Below are 13,948 nucleotides of genomic sequence, written 5' to 3'. Positions count from 1 at the left end.
AGGGTGAGAAAAGAAGAGGAAAGTGGGGGATGTGTGTATGTGTGGAGGAGGGGGAGGTGCAGAAGGAAGAGGAGCGAGAAAGAGGTTACGGAGGTGGCTGCTACATCCGGGATGATGAAAATTAAAATGAGGATTAGAGAGACAGGAGGGGCAGAGAGACAGAGAGAGATGAGGAATGGTGTCACAAGAATGCCCTCACCTTCCTTCTCTCTGTGTCAGGTAATATTTCTTTCTCTCTCTCTCTGCCTCCTCTGCAGTCAAAGAAAACCTGCAGCCTGTTTGCTGGTCATGCCCTCAGTGCCTGATGCTCATCCTACTGAAGCATTACATTAACTGAGGACTCTTTCTGTGTGTGTGTGTGTGTGTGTGTGTGAGAGAGAGAGAGAGAGAGAGAGAGAGAGAGAGAGAGCGAGAGTGCACTCTGAGGGGGTTCAAGTCAGAGGATTTCTTCTTTCATGGACACACAGATCTGGGAACAGCTTTCCCTTAAACCAAATCCTTATTCTAACCATCCAAGTGGAAACAGAACTACAGACTTACAGTCAGCGTGTACAAGCAGCTTCGCCCTCAGCCTGTGGGAAGGACCCGAAATACACACACACACACACACACAGAGTCTAGACACATACATGTGACTGTGTTTCCTATATCAGCAGGTTCCATCTTTGATGTTATTTTTCTCATGGTTGACCACACTGACTGCTCACTGTGCTCTGCAAGTTTTCCCTTTTCTGTCATTTTGTGTGTGTGTGTGTGTGTATATGTGTGTGCGCCTGTGCAAGTGTGTGCAGTGGACTGCACAGTGTGTACGTAACATCTTGATGCCATCACTGTGCTCTGTGCATATGGCAAAACAACTTGAGGAAGGCGAGATTAGCATTTTGCCACTGTGATTAGCATTTTCCGCCCACATTAACTGGTTAATGTTCACACTCAGCATGCAGTTGGTCAGCACGAACGCTCAACAGATGCCCAAATTCACCAGAACGCATAGAAAAGTACACGTTTGTGCGGTCAGCCAGACAATGTGGGTGCTGCCCACCTTTCCCCCTCTCTCTCTCTCTCTCATCTCTTTTATTAACAGCACACAGTGTGCCCAGAACATCTTTCACTGTCATCATTAATACAGATAACACTTTCCTCCGAATAATATTTGACTTCAGCACCATTAAGCCGGCTCGTGTGCAGACATGGGGAGATGCGAAGCATTCATATTTGCGTGTGTGCACGCATGTGAACTTTTCCATTTACATGAAAATGCACACATTCCTGGAGGAAATGTGGGTTTCATATGGATGTCAGTGCCCTTATCTGTTCCCGTTCTCAGTTGTTAATGTGTGCAAGTGCATATCTGTTGACTTTGGGCGTGTTTATGTGTAGCTGGCGTGATATATGAGGAGGCTGACCTTTGGGCAAGCTGATACTAGATGAATAGTTCATTAGGGTGCCACCAGCTAACGGTCACATTCTCAAACAGCGGACAGGCGCTCTGAAGAGACCAATTAGGATTGATCATCAGCTCCTATTAGCGTTGTTATACTGCAACGTGGCGCGATTGCTTAATGAGAAGAGTCTCAGGAGAGATGAGAGGATATAATAAAAGAGAGATATCATGTATCAGCCTCCTTTGGGAAGACGTTTACCAAAGCCTTCTCTGTATGATATGTTATCTGGCCATATAGGGAGTGATGGTGAAGGAGGAGATGGATTAGGCTACTGAGTCTCTTAACACAGTCCTTTTACCGTACGGCTTTATGTATGTCATAGATTATAGAAATGGGAGGAAGGGAAGTAATGTTTATAACTATAAATTCATAAATATATAAGGTCTCATGTTAATGGTTTTATTAGTTTAGAGCCATCAGGTAATTATTTCAACTTCAACTGAGAGAAATCCTGTTTTGTCTGTCTCAGTTTGGTACATGGTTCTAAATACAACCATATCCATGAGCCTCAGATGATATTTCTATGGTGAGGAAAGCACAGATTACAGTAAAGAAAATTCAGATCCAAAAATTCATCAATTTAAACTTTCTTTCAGGTTTCTGTAAATTGTCATTTTTAGCTTCAGCTTGGTTTTTGCAGGAAATGCAGCAGAATTTGGCAGTTGGATGTTTCTCACCACAGTTCTTCATGGGAGTTGTAATTTACTTTTCTCCTCAATCTTTTATAAAAACAGGCTTGTATCCAGGGCCCTGTAGGACACAGAGGTCATGTCTTTTGAATGAATTTTGTGGAGTTTTAGCAACCTAGGGGTGTTTAGCAGTTAAACAATTACAAATTGTAGGTATTTAATTGGCTGGAAGCCAATATATTCAGATTTCCTATATTTCAGTTTGACCATCTTTAAACCAGCAAAATCAATAAATGCATTGGGGGATGACTGTAAAAATCCTGGCTTCCTGCTTTTACTTTCAACATTTTACTAAAGAACAATACTTTCTTGCACAATTGTTCAACTTTAGTGCTGATGATTAAGCCTGGAGAGTTTCATGCCCATTCAAGCCTTGGAAATGCTCCAACTGCCAGTCACCTATGCAGCAAATTGCTTGTCTGGATTTCAAAAACAACTCACCCTGAATAGAACAATATGAGTTACTTAGAGCGCCACAGGGCAGTGGTATAACGGCCTGAGTAAAGAGACAAATGGAATAAGTGTTTGTCGTATCTGTGAATCACAGTCCTCTCTGTTTCATAGATGTAAAAGATCTAATCAGTGTGACTGGGGATCCTGGAACATTTTACATTTAACATTAAATTTCACTAGGCAGTGCTGTTTTGTATACCAAGACTTTAAACCACCAAAGCATGCCTTGCAGCTGTGCTTGGATAATTCAGTTAGCAAGCCAGGGGCGAGATAAACACAAGGCGTAAAAAAAAAAAAGAAGCGCTTTCTGAATGTCTTTTATGAAAAAGGAAGAAAATGGAAAGCACTAACACAGATGGGAGAGGTTTTCCATTTTCATACCATCACGAATAACACCCTGGGAACCTGCTGCGAGTGAATCATCAACAAGTAATCAGCGTGCATGATGGTGTGTGCAGGCTTCCCGGTCAGGAAAGGTGTGATTTCTGATGAGTGCCAGACCTGGCTTTATTGCTCTTGCTCCCCTTTGGCCTTTCCCTGCTGCTCTTTCTGTCTCTCACTCCCTCAGGCCCCCCTCTACCCCCACCTCCAGCCATCCTCTCCGGTGTTACGGTGACGGATCCGAGTGGCACGGCTTATCCTGGCATACCGGAGCAGCTCTTTGGATCATCAGCCTCTGTGCTGCTAAGACCCAGAGATGAGAGAGGGAGCGGAAAGACTTTTTTCTTTTTCTCCTCTTTCCAACACAATAGAGAGCTATTATTCCCTCCTGCGCTTTGTTCTTTTGTTCCCCTAATAGTGAGCACTCATGGATCCCACGTCTGCTCCTTTGACTCTGAGAGGCGACTTTGACACCTATTGGCTCACAAGCCTTTCTGTTTACGTCTTAAACAAGAAGACAGAAATAATCTATTTGCCCGAATTATTATTTCCAAATAAGTGTTTTGCTTTTGCTAGGATAGCCTCAAACTGTGAAAGCCACGGGAGTCTATTTTATAGTCATACACTGTAGATAAAGTATTTTGAAGGTTAAAAAGTAGATAAAAAGGCGTTTAGCAAGTTGATACCACACAAGCACTAAATACAAATGTAGGTCATGTGATTTTTCAAAGCCATGATTTTCTCTCAATTCAACTCTCCCCTCATAAAACAATCAATAAATTATGAACTGCTCATGTATTAAATAATTGAGTATACTCTGTCAGATTTGACTTTCACCTAATTTCTTCATGGTCAGCCTAAAGACTATTTCTATTCCTATCTCAATTGATCAACGTGATTTCACCTTTTGATGAAGGTGAAAGAAAGTTTGTATTTGTCAGTGGGAATAATGTATTCCTTCATGCAACTTTTATGGTAGCAGGCAGGGAATCAGCTCAGTGGCATTTCAACAGGACACCTGAGACTACTGGGAGGATTGAACTTGTGACTTGAATCGTAAACATTAAAGTTGACGGCCTGACAAGACGGCCTGTGGACATTAGGAAAAAAGAGGGTGAAGAGAGAGAGAAGGGAACAACAAATGCAAACAGACAGACGAGCAGACAGACAGGCAGTGGGATTAGTCCAAGATTTTATTGTTCTCTGAAAAAACCTTTTCTTGTATGTCGAGGTTCCTTGCTTTGATGAATTAATTTAACATTTTCCTGTTTAAATTCTGGTGGAAGCTACATATTTTCACCTGCACGTGCTGAAATAATATCAGTAAAGGACAGCACTCTTAAATCTTTATGCCTCTTTAGACAGGTCACAGGTATTAAATTTAGCAATAAAGCTGGTCCATCATTTGTGGATGCTCTCTGCTTGACAGCTGGGTCACCTGGAGGTTTGCCTCTGATTTTCTTTTTCAAGAAGACAGAGAGGGACACTCCCCTTAACGATGCAAGAGCCCTAATTAATTTTTCATATTAGTTACTTTTTAAATCTAACTCTAGCCAATAGGCCCTGGGCGGCGCTTTGAATGTGGGCACTAACGTTTTTACGCTCTCCCTCACCACTGGCTATGATTTAATAACATCTTCTTCAGCGCTATGTCCAGGGCCTCTCTCCGTTTTTTTTTTTTAATTATTTTTTATTAGAGAGCCTTAATTAGCTACAACTTGGAGCCCATCTCCATGTCCCCGCTCTACTCTCCCTCTCTCGCTCTGTGACTCCTACAGCCAGAAGACAACTACTGCCTGTCACTCCTCTCCTCTCCCCTCCTCTCCTCTCCACTCCTCTTCCTTGTGCAACTTGTTTTTGTCCTCCTCACACCCTCTAGTTGCTCACACATATAAGAAATAACATGCCCCTGCCTTGGGCTAACAAAGTCTGAGCTATATCTGTGTGCCTGTGTTTGTCTGAGGCTGTCAGTGACTGTGTGTGTGTGTGTGTGTGTGCGTGCGTGTGTGTGTTGCTGTGTGCAACTAATCTGATATTCACATGTCCTCTTTTTAACCTGTACATGTAGCATCCCACAGGGGACAGCCAAAAACAGCAAAGAATAGAGACACACAAACAAGGCTGCACACACACACACACACACACACACTTAAAACATCTGATGCATCTTAAACTAGGTAAACATGTAGCATGCAGAGAGTTTACAGCCTGTGAACATTAGGAAAAAAGAGGATAAAGAGAGAGAAGGGAGCAACAAACAGACAGACAAGCAGACAGGCAGGCAGTGGGATCGATAGGCAGGCAGGCAGACAGAAGGAGAAATATTCTCTTTAAAGCTCTTGTTCTTATACCAGGATTTGCTGAGATTGCACCTTTTTACACACCTCTTATACAGACGAGGCCATACTGAAGTATGAGATTGAGTGTGTGTGTGTGTGTGTGTGTGTGTGTATGTGTGCATATGTTTGGCTATGCATCTGCAGATTAGTGGAGGTAAAGGCACCATATTGTGGTTGTAGAAGGAGTAAAGCTGTAAAGCAGTGCAATATCTGAGTTGGAATGGAAAACAGGGAAGAGAGCGGCTGCATGTGGGTGGGAATGGGTTTGGGAGAGAAGGATGCATGAGCTTGTCTATACATAAGAGTCATGTCTCATGAGTTAAATAACCCTTCATATCCCACTGATACACACTCACAGTAATCAGGGTGACTGTCGGAAGCGACCAAGGTCCCAGGCCTACTTAACTATGACTTGATTAGGATGATTGTAGATGATAAACAAACACATAGCCAAGACACGCACGCACGCACACACAAACTGATTACTTGTGCTGAAAAACAATCACTCCCTATAAGAGAGCCACTTTGCGCCGGTGGAAGAATAGAGGAAAATTACCAGTCAAAGGGGCCAGCCAGCAATCTTGTGGTGCGCAAAAGGCTTTCGGTCTAATTTGAAATAATTCTAATTTAGAGTGAGTCTTGTGGACATTGTGTATTAACCCACCATGCTATTGTGCCTGGAGAACACTCCACTAATCAGGATTTGAGTAAAGTGTGTTTCTGCCTGCACAGACCCAGGGAGTAAAGGAGAAGCGCTATTTCAGCCCACACATGTGGCCCCTCAGCCCTGCTATAACGGTGACTCCTTGAGGTGGTGCGAATCACGGTCGAGGAGGGTGTTCAGCTGACTGTGGAGTTTGCATGAACTGGAAGTTTTACTCAGTAAACTCAGGTAAAGCAAAACTATTTGCGACACATACTCTACACAAGAGTTTCTTGAAGGAAGGTTGATACTGAAGGCAGATTAGATTTACTGCATCAAAGCTCAATTTCTGTTGTTGAATATGTAAGGCTGCAGCTGTAAACCAATCAATCAGAAAGGAAACAAAACACAGTAAACACTAAAAGAATCTTGAAGTCTCAGTGAAATATTGAATGATTTTACTTCTTTGGGCTCCAAACAGTTACTTAAAATGAAACCATTTGAGGGGTTTAGTTTAGTCTTTGGTGCATGAAGCTGCTAACAACTCAGAGACATCTGAAACATGACAAGTAAAAAGTACAATATTTAACTGTAAAATTGTACTTAAGTAGCGCATGTACTTAGTTAGTTTCCACCACTACACACACAGCTGCATGCATGCTGTATACTCTCCAAAGCAGCCCATAGACTCACACGTGCAAAAATACAGTGAGAATCCGACAGTCTTATTATTCAGAAGGTTCTGTCTTGGCTCTTATCTCCAGCCGCAGCAGCAGGACGGCGGCTTTAGAGAAGGTTTTTGGGAGACAGGAAAAGCGTGGACTTAGTTTGAGGGACCTCTGTAGACATCAACTCTTCCTTCGAAGAGATGGAAAACATGACACAGAGGGGAAACAGCTTTTATCAGCTACAGATTTTGCCACAACTAAAAATGCAAAGCAGTGAATGTATTGAAATATATCTAATCCTTTGACTAGTCATCTCTTTTCTGTCTCTCTCATGCAATGACTGACTCACTCACTTTCTCTCATCAGTGGCCACAGGTGTGCCATAAGTTTTAACATCTTTTTCCAGAGTCCTATTTCTGTCCATACTCATCCCCCTCTCCCTCCCCATCAGGTCCAAACCCCTGAATTCAGTCCATCCCTTGGTCCATCCCCCCCGTCTCCGGCCAAAAACAGTTGCAGCTACGGCCATTTTGACCTAGTTCTAGACAATACACCCCACCTCCCCCCACCCTCAGTTTTACTTTCTCTCCACACTGGTTTCTCTCTGCAGATGCAGTTAAGTTGCAGGGAGGAAACACTCATGGGGAAGCCAGTGCTCCCCTGTGTCTGAATGCCTGAAAGGTAACCTATTTAGAGAGCGGAGAGAAAAGGAAAAGACGGTGGGGTTGAATATCAATGCAGTCTCAGTTTATTGGGTCAAAAGCATTTAGTGCATGTGTCTTGAAGCAACACAGAAAACAATAGAGGAAAGATGCAGGTGAGGCATGTTCACTGTTAACGCCCACTTCCTTCTCACTTTAGTGCAGTCCCCAAGAGTGGGCTATGTGGATGTTTTTCGGATTCATAGCAAAATCAATAGCAAAGCCTGGCTCATATTCAGTGACTCCAAACAGAAAGATTCGAGTGCATTGAAGGCACCTTCCTCCAGCAGTTTCTTCTCACTCTACATCAAATCTACTGTGCACAAGCACTTTTTTTTTTACAGCAGAAAGTGAAGACAGACAGTCTGGATTTTCACTGCTCTGTTACCACTTAGTGTAATATAAACTTAATGCTAAATGTTGCACCTGTAATAGACAGGCTCACCTTTGTTACTTCTGCTTTTAAGTGGAATACTTTAAATTACTTATTAAAAATATCTGCCAATAGGTTGAGCAAGTGCAGCACAAATGAGCTTCTTTCAAGTAATAATTAAATGTACCATGATAAGAAATAATAATTTCTCATCATGGTACCTGTAAAGTGAATCGTCTTTTCCCGCCTTGTTTTATGACACTTCCCTGAAGGTTCAGCCTCACTGGAAACACGAGGAACTATCTCATTCCAGTGGCAGAACTTTTCAAGTTTTGAAGAAAAAAAAAGATTTTAAGGTCGAATATGAGACTTAATGGCTTGTAAAGCTCTGTAACCGTTGCAGTAAAATTGAGTTTTATTGCGCTGTGAAACTAATTCCAGACTGCAGGAGAAGAGATAAGATGTCGGAGTGTATCTCAGGCCAGCAAGAGTCCCTGAGAAGAATTTTATCCCCTGCATCATCTCTGGACACACAGTCTGCAAATCTTGTTAATATAAAAGTGTTTTTTTTCCCATACTACCCACTGACAGTCTTTTGCTTGGTGTTCCAGATGGCGCGGTTGGCAGACAACACATTTGACAGCAGAGGCATAGCATTTTCTCTGAAACCCTATCAAAATGCAACTGTCATCAAAGGTACAGAAAGCCTTCAAGAATATTTACAGTATGGCCACACTGAGAGAGCTACTTTGTTTATATCTGAACATCATCCAGCAAAAGTGAAAAGTCAAAGGAAATATTGATTCAAGATATAATGGATATACATTATATGCATATGTGTGTAAATGAGACTAAAGAGAAAGGCGTGGTTGGTGTTTGTTTGCCTGTGCTTGCATGTCTGATGTTGCTCTGTGACTGTGGAGCAACCACCCCATCCGACAGTATTGATCGGAGCAACGTGTACATCTGAGGGAGCTTAAGGACACACAGCAGGCTAACAAGCAACAAAATGGTACAAGGTCAGCTCTAAGAAAGCTAGAGAAAAGACAAGCAACTCTTTTCTTTCCAAATCACACAGCTGCTTTCCGTAACATCACTTGTGAGGCCCACTGCACAGAGGACATGTGAGAGACTCGCAGATGTGTACTTAAACTCTCTGTTGTGGATACTGTACTGTACATTAGGAGTAAGATAGTAGTTAAATACAAAGATGTTTTTTTCTCTGTCCTCTGTCTCTTTTTCTGAAAATTGATTCAGTCAGCATGGCGCTGGCATGTCAAGTATGTTCAACAACAGGGAAAATTAATAAGATACTGTAAACATTAAACATTCATTTCCTTCAGGGCATCTGCTACATTCCATTATTCATCTAAGAGCATGCTATATGTAAATGAACAAATTTTTTGCTAGACAGGAACATGAAACATGAACACTTGCATCCCTCTCTGCCTTGAATATCCCTCAAATGAAGGCTATGACATAAGACATCATGCATATTCATAGTTTCATGCTGTTTTTTTCACCGCCGGTAGGTACTGTAAAGGATGTTTTGTTGTTGTTGTTGCATTGTAACCACATGTGTGTGGCTGTTTTCCATCATGTTTGTGACGTTTAATGTGAAAAAAAAAAAAAAACTGACAGGAAGGCAAACTACTAGCATCTACTGGCAATGGGAAAGGAGCCAATCGCCTTTTTTAGTGGGTTTGCCCATGTTTAGAAAACCAACATATAAGCACCAATGTTGATGTAAAAAGGGTATAAGATGATGTGTTAGGTACATTGATCAAGAGCACTTTGGTAGTAATGGCTATATGAGCACAATCTTTTTCTTTTACCTTTATTTTGACCCTGATGGTGTTCTTTTGTAAGTATGTCTCATACTGTATGTTCACCATCAATACAAAATGTTCTGACTGTATGTGTCTGCAAAATGTTCACTTAGTGTGTTTTGCTTGTTTTCTCTCCCTCATCCACTCCTGGCAGTTAAAGCACAATCAATGTTTTAAGACTAATATTTATTTTTAGGCATCAGTGATGTACACCAGGGTGTGTCAGTACCCTGTGACATCACTGTTGGGCATGGTTAGAGGTGCAAAGAAGCCACAGGAGACACTGACACTTTCAGCCTGATGTAAGTCAAATCAGATAAGATAAACCTTATTGTCCTAAAGGAAATCTGTTGTGGGCTAAAGTGCTAAAGTACTTTGTGTAGCTAAAGTGAACAACAGAAAACCGAAAAGAACAGTGCATAAATGCGTGTTTCAGGTTCAAACACAGTTATACCTTGAGAACTATAAGATGTCGTAACCCCCTGGACACAGCAGAGACTGCACAAAGAATAGCTCCCCCTTGTGGTCTAAAAAATAAGTTGCCTCACTAAAGTGTCTTGACATTATTCATTAATTGCACTTACACTAGAAATAGCATAGTAAGCAGATGACACCTCCTATGATATGTTAGATTGTACATAACCTTGAAAGGAGAATTGCATATTCCAAGGCTCAGTGGTCTTTTAAAGATTTATCAAAAATTCTTATGTTTCACAGATTTTAGTAACCTAAACCTGACAACATATGGGACACAGAATTAAATAAAGAGTATTAAATCACATAATCATCAATCCATATGATGCATAATCAGGGCAGCAGTTACGTGTTTTCAAAAATGCAAAAGCAAACTAATAGTGTCTAGTTCTCTTCTGGTTACAGCAGGTTTCTGTCCCACCACTGAACTGGAAGTTAGGATCATCCCGCCACCACCAACAAACACAACTTAGACTGGATGTTTCAGTTCAGTATGTTGGATGATTCAGTCCCTTTGGCTCATATGGAGCTGAAGCCCTGGCTGTTTGATAGGCTCACACACCAAAAATACATCCAGCAGCTACTGAAAGCCTGACACCAAATCTAACTGCTATCTCCAGCCTTGATTCCAGGCGAGCGGTGACCCCCGCGCAGGATTCGGCTCTCGACACTGTAGAAGAAAAAAAAAAAAAAAGATGCAGCTTCGCCTTTGGCTGTTTATAATGCTCCTTTAATCTAAAGCTGCTTGTGTCTCTTCCAGCTGCAAACGTTCGTCTGCTTGTACAAAGACCCACTTAAGTGGCTCTTCGCGCACAGTAACATCGGGCACACTTCCCCCGCCACGCGCTCTGTCAATGTACCTGGCAGCGCATCTACTCACGCCATTTACATTTCAAAGTCGAACACATTTGCACACACACACACACACACACACACACACACACACACATACACACATAGTTGCCATCTGGTATTTCTGGTTTCTCTCACACCCACCCATTGGTTTCCAAACCGAATGATGGTGTTTGCAGTGGGATAAGGCTATAAATGCTCGTGTTGATGCAAGTTGTAACGCAGCAGTAGGAGTGGATGTATTTGCATGTATCCCTTTAAATTAAGGCTGTGTTAGTGTGAGTCACAACCTCTGGCTATGTGTGTGTTTCAGCACCTGTTTACACAGTCTACAGTTTATACACATCCAGCTGTGCATGTCACCGGCTCTTTTCCTGTGTTTTCTAAATATGCACGTGGGTGTTGCTGTGCAGGTTCTGTGTACGTGTGTCTATGTGTGTGTGTGTGTGTGTGTTTGCTGGCTTATGGTAGAGGCTGTGGCATTGAGGAGGCCTTATCTGTCGTGTTCAGAGAGGTAGCTCTCACAGGAGATAGAGCTCTCAGCCGGAAGCATGGGTGCCGCTGAAAAGACTTCTGACACACACCTACAGCTCTGGCTCAGACAGCAAAAGAATGAACCGAAGGGAGACGTGGTGAAAATATCGAGAAACAAATTTCACAGTCAGAGGTGGGAGGGCGCATCTAGATTGAGAGGTGTTTGCGTGTGTGTCGATGCGTGTGTGTGAGTGTGTGTCATCTCTGCAATATATGAATTTAATGTAAATTGTTTCTAGTCTAAAAAAAAGCCCTGCTAATATGTGTGTGTGTGTGCATTAATGTCTGTTTGCACATGTGGGATCTTGCTTGAGTACATATTATCTCAATTTTATGCATATCATTTATGAATGCACATTCATCAGTGTGCTCTAACCACAACATGTGAACTTGTGTGCATGTGTGTATGTGTGTGCGCGTGTGTATGTGTGTGTTTTTTTTGTGTGTACCAGCGCCCACGCACATCTGGGGCGTCCATAAGGGCTGAATGTGAGTCAGGGTTAATGTGCTCACCCCTGGGCAAGGCGCAGCAGCTCTCACTCTCTATTAAACTGTCCTTCATGTGGGAGAAGATGATCCTCATTATATCAGAGTCCCCAGCTAATGACCACTAATCCCTCCCTACTGAGGAAAAAGCAGGAGAGAGGAAGTTAGGCTGAGAAAGCGAAGCTCTGAAATGAAAAGAGAGATGGATTGAAAGTTGGGGGAAGGAGGGAAGGAAGAGGAGAAAGAGCATGACTAGAGGCCATCATTAATATTCTAATGTTTGGCTGACCTCTCCCTCTCTCCTTGCACTTCTTCCCCTCTCTGTTTCAATTGCAGCCACACGCGCTCCTCCCGTCCCCGTCTCCGTGCTTTCTCCTTCGCTCCGTCATGCAGAGATCAGTGCGAGGGAAACGGACTGTGAATGCGTTAGTGTCATCATCATCATCATCAGGGGACATGAGGCTTCATCTGTCATCATCCTGCGACAGCTAGGGCAGTTCTCCACAGGGTGGGCTATTACTCTCCATTAACCGTCACACACATAAATGCACGCACACACACGCACAGTGGGGCAGGTAATGACGGGGTACATCAGTGGGCGTCCTCGCCCTCCAAAATCTGATACATAATGTTTTTTCATCACTGTCTGGTTAAAAATGTATAAATCAATTTCCCTCCCAAAATACTGCACCATCGACCAGAGGCCTTAAGAATGTGTTTTTTTCCACTCCTGCCTCTGCTGATCCAAAATGAAATGAAATCGTCTTCTCCCAGCAATCCCCGGCCTACATGGTTACTGTTATCAGTCAGAGATGGAAAATCTTAACACACACACACACACACACACACACACACCATGATGAAGATGAGGGAAAGATGGGAGAGAAAGGCATGGTGGGGGAGATGAGAGCGTGAGGATGACAGAGTAAGAAGAGATTTTTCAGCAACCGGTATGATCAATATTTCTCTATTCTTCATTCTATTAGAGCGGCTCAGAAACAATTTTCTGTTAGCCCTCACTCAGACTGGAATAAAATCTTCTTTCTCACCCATACTCTCTCACTCCGGCTTCATTTTCACTCTCCAACAGAGCTGACAGATGTGCCACCCTTGCCATTAGTTACAGCGATAGTTGGTTATTATTACCATCAGTACAGTATGTCTGTGTAAAAGTGCCTCGACTTTCAGATCATTCTTCTGTGCATTTCTGGTGGGGTGCATCAAGTCTCATGTAAGCTCAGGTCATGTCTCAAGTCACTGAGCAAGTCCAAGTCGAGATACAAGTCTGTCAGGTCGCATACTATGTCAACAGAGAAGGTGTAGCCTAAACCAGCGTGTATTTTATATATTTTCTCGAACCAGTCGTCGTTGGGTGGTGGGGTGGGGGGTGTTACCGGAATATAGATTCGGCATAAAAACAAACAAACGTAAAGTGAATTATAAATACAACTCACCATAACGCAGCAGCAGGCAGCATCAGTTCTTCTCCGACTGTGAAAGGCTTCTTAGCCTTAGCAACACGGTTAGCAACGAAGTACGGTGTCCTCAGTGCAGCTACACCTGTTGCTGTGGTGGCCCTGAAGACTTGCTCCTGTCCTTCTTGTTCACGTTTTTGTCCTCAAAGAACTTGGGTTCAGGCTTGTCTTTTAATGCAGGGTTCTTTGTCTCTATGTGTCGAAGCAGTTTTGAAGGCTCCATTGTCTCATTTGATAGCCTGTAGCCATATATCATGTAGAGAGGTCCTGAAGCATGTAAATCACCTGACGCGATAAAGCTGTATTTTACGTTGGACTCCTGCTATTTCCCACCAAATGCAGCTTTGTTTTTCTTTACAGTCTTAGGGATTTTCTGCTGTCTCATCATTGGGCCTTTTTCCCTTTTCAAAGAAGCTCCCCATGGACATTTGTTTTTAACTCATTTTAGCTAGTTAGCCAGCTAGTTTAACTTGTCGGACATCACAACCAATGACAGACAGGTGTGTGTCAAGCACTAACAGGAGGCACGGCCGGATGTGATGGGCAGAGATTCCGGTCATTTTTCAATATAAAACACCCCCTAGATTCCTATAGTCAATAAAGTGA

General features: G+C 42.8%; 1 protein-coding gene across 1 annotated transcript in view; it reads right to left on the bottom strand.

The window, feature by feature from the left end:
• lratd1 (LRAT domain containing 1) overlaps window positions 1-13,725 on the bottom strand; it is a 43,248-nt gene extending 29,523 nt beyond the window's left edge. Inside the window, exon 1 of the mRNA XM_051071920.1 lies at window positions 13,322-13,725. The gene's annotated coding sequence lies outside the window, so the exon portion shown is untranslated. The remainder of the gene's footprint in view (window positions 1-13,321) is intronic.
• Between the last annotated feature and the right edge of the window lie 223 nt (window positions 13,726-13,948).

This window comes from Lates calcarifer, linkage group LG7_1 (genome assembly GCF_001640805.2).
Source record: "Lates calcarifer isolate ASB-BC8 linkage group LG7_1, TLL_Latcal_v3, whole genome shotgun sequence".
NCBI lineage: Eukaryota > Metazoa > Chordata > Actinopteri > Centropomidae > Lates > Lates calcarifer.
Note: the sequence above shows the minus strand (reverse complement) of the source record. Positions and strands in the feature narration are given on the sequence as shown.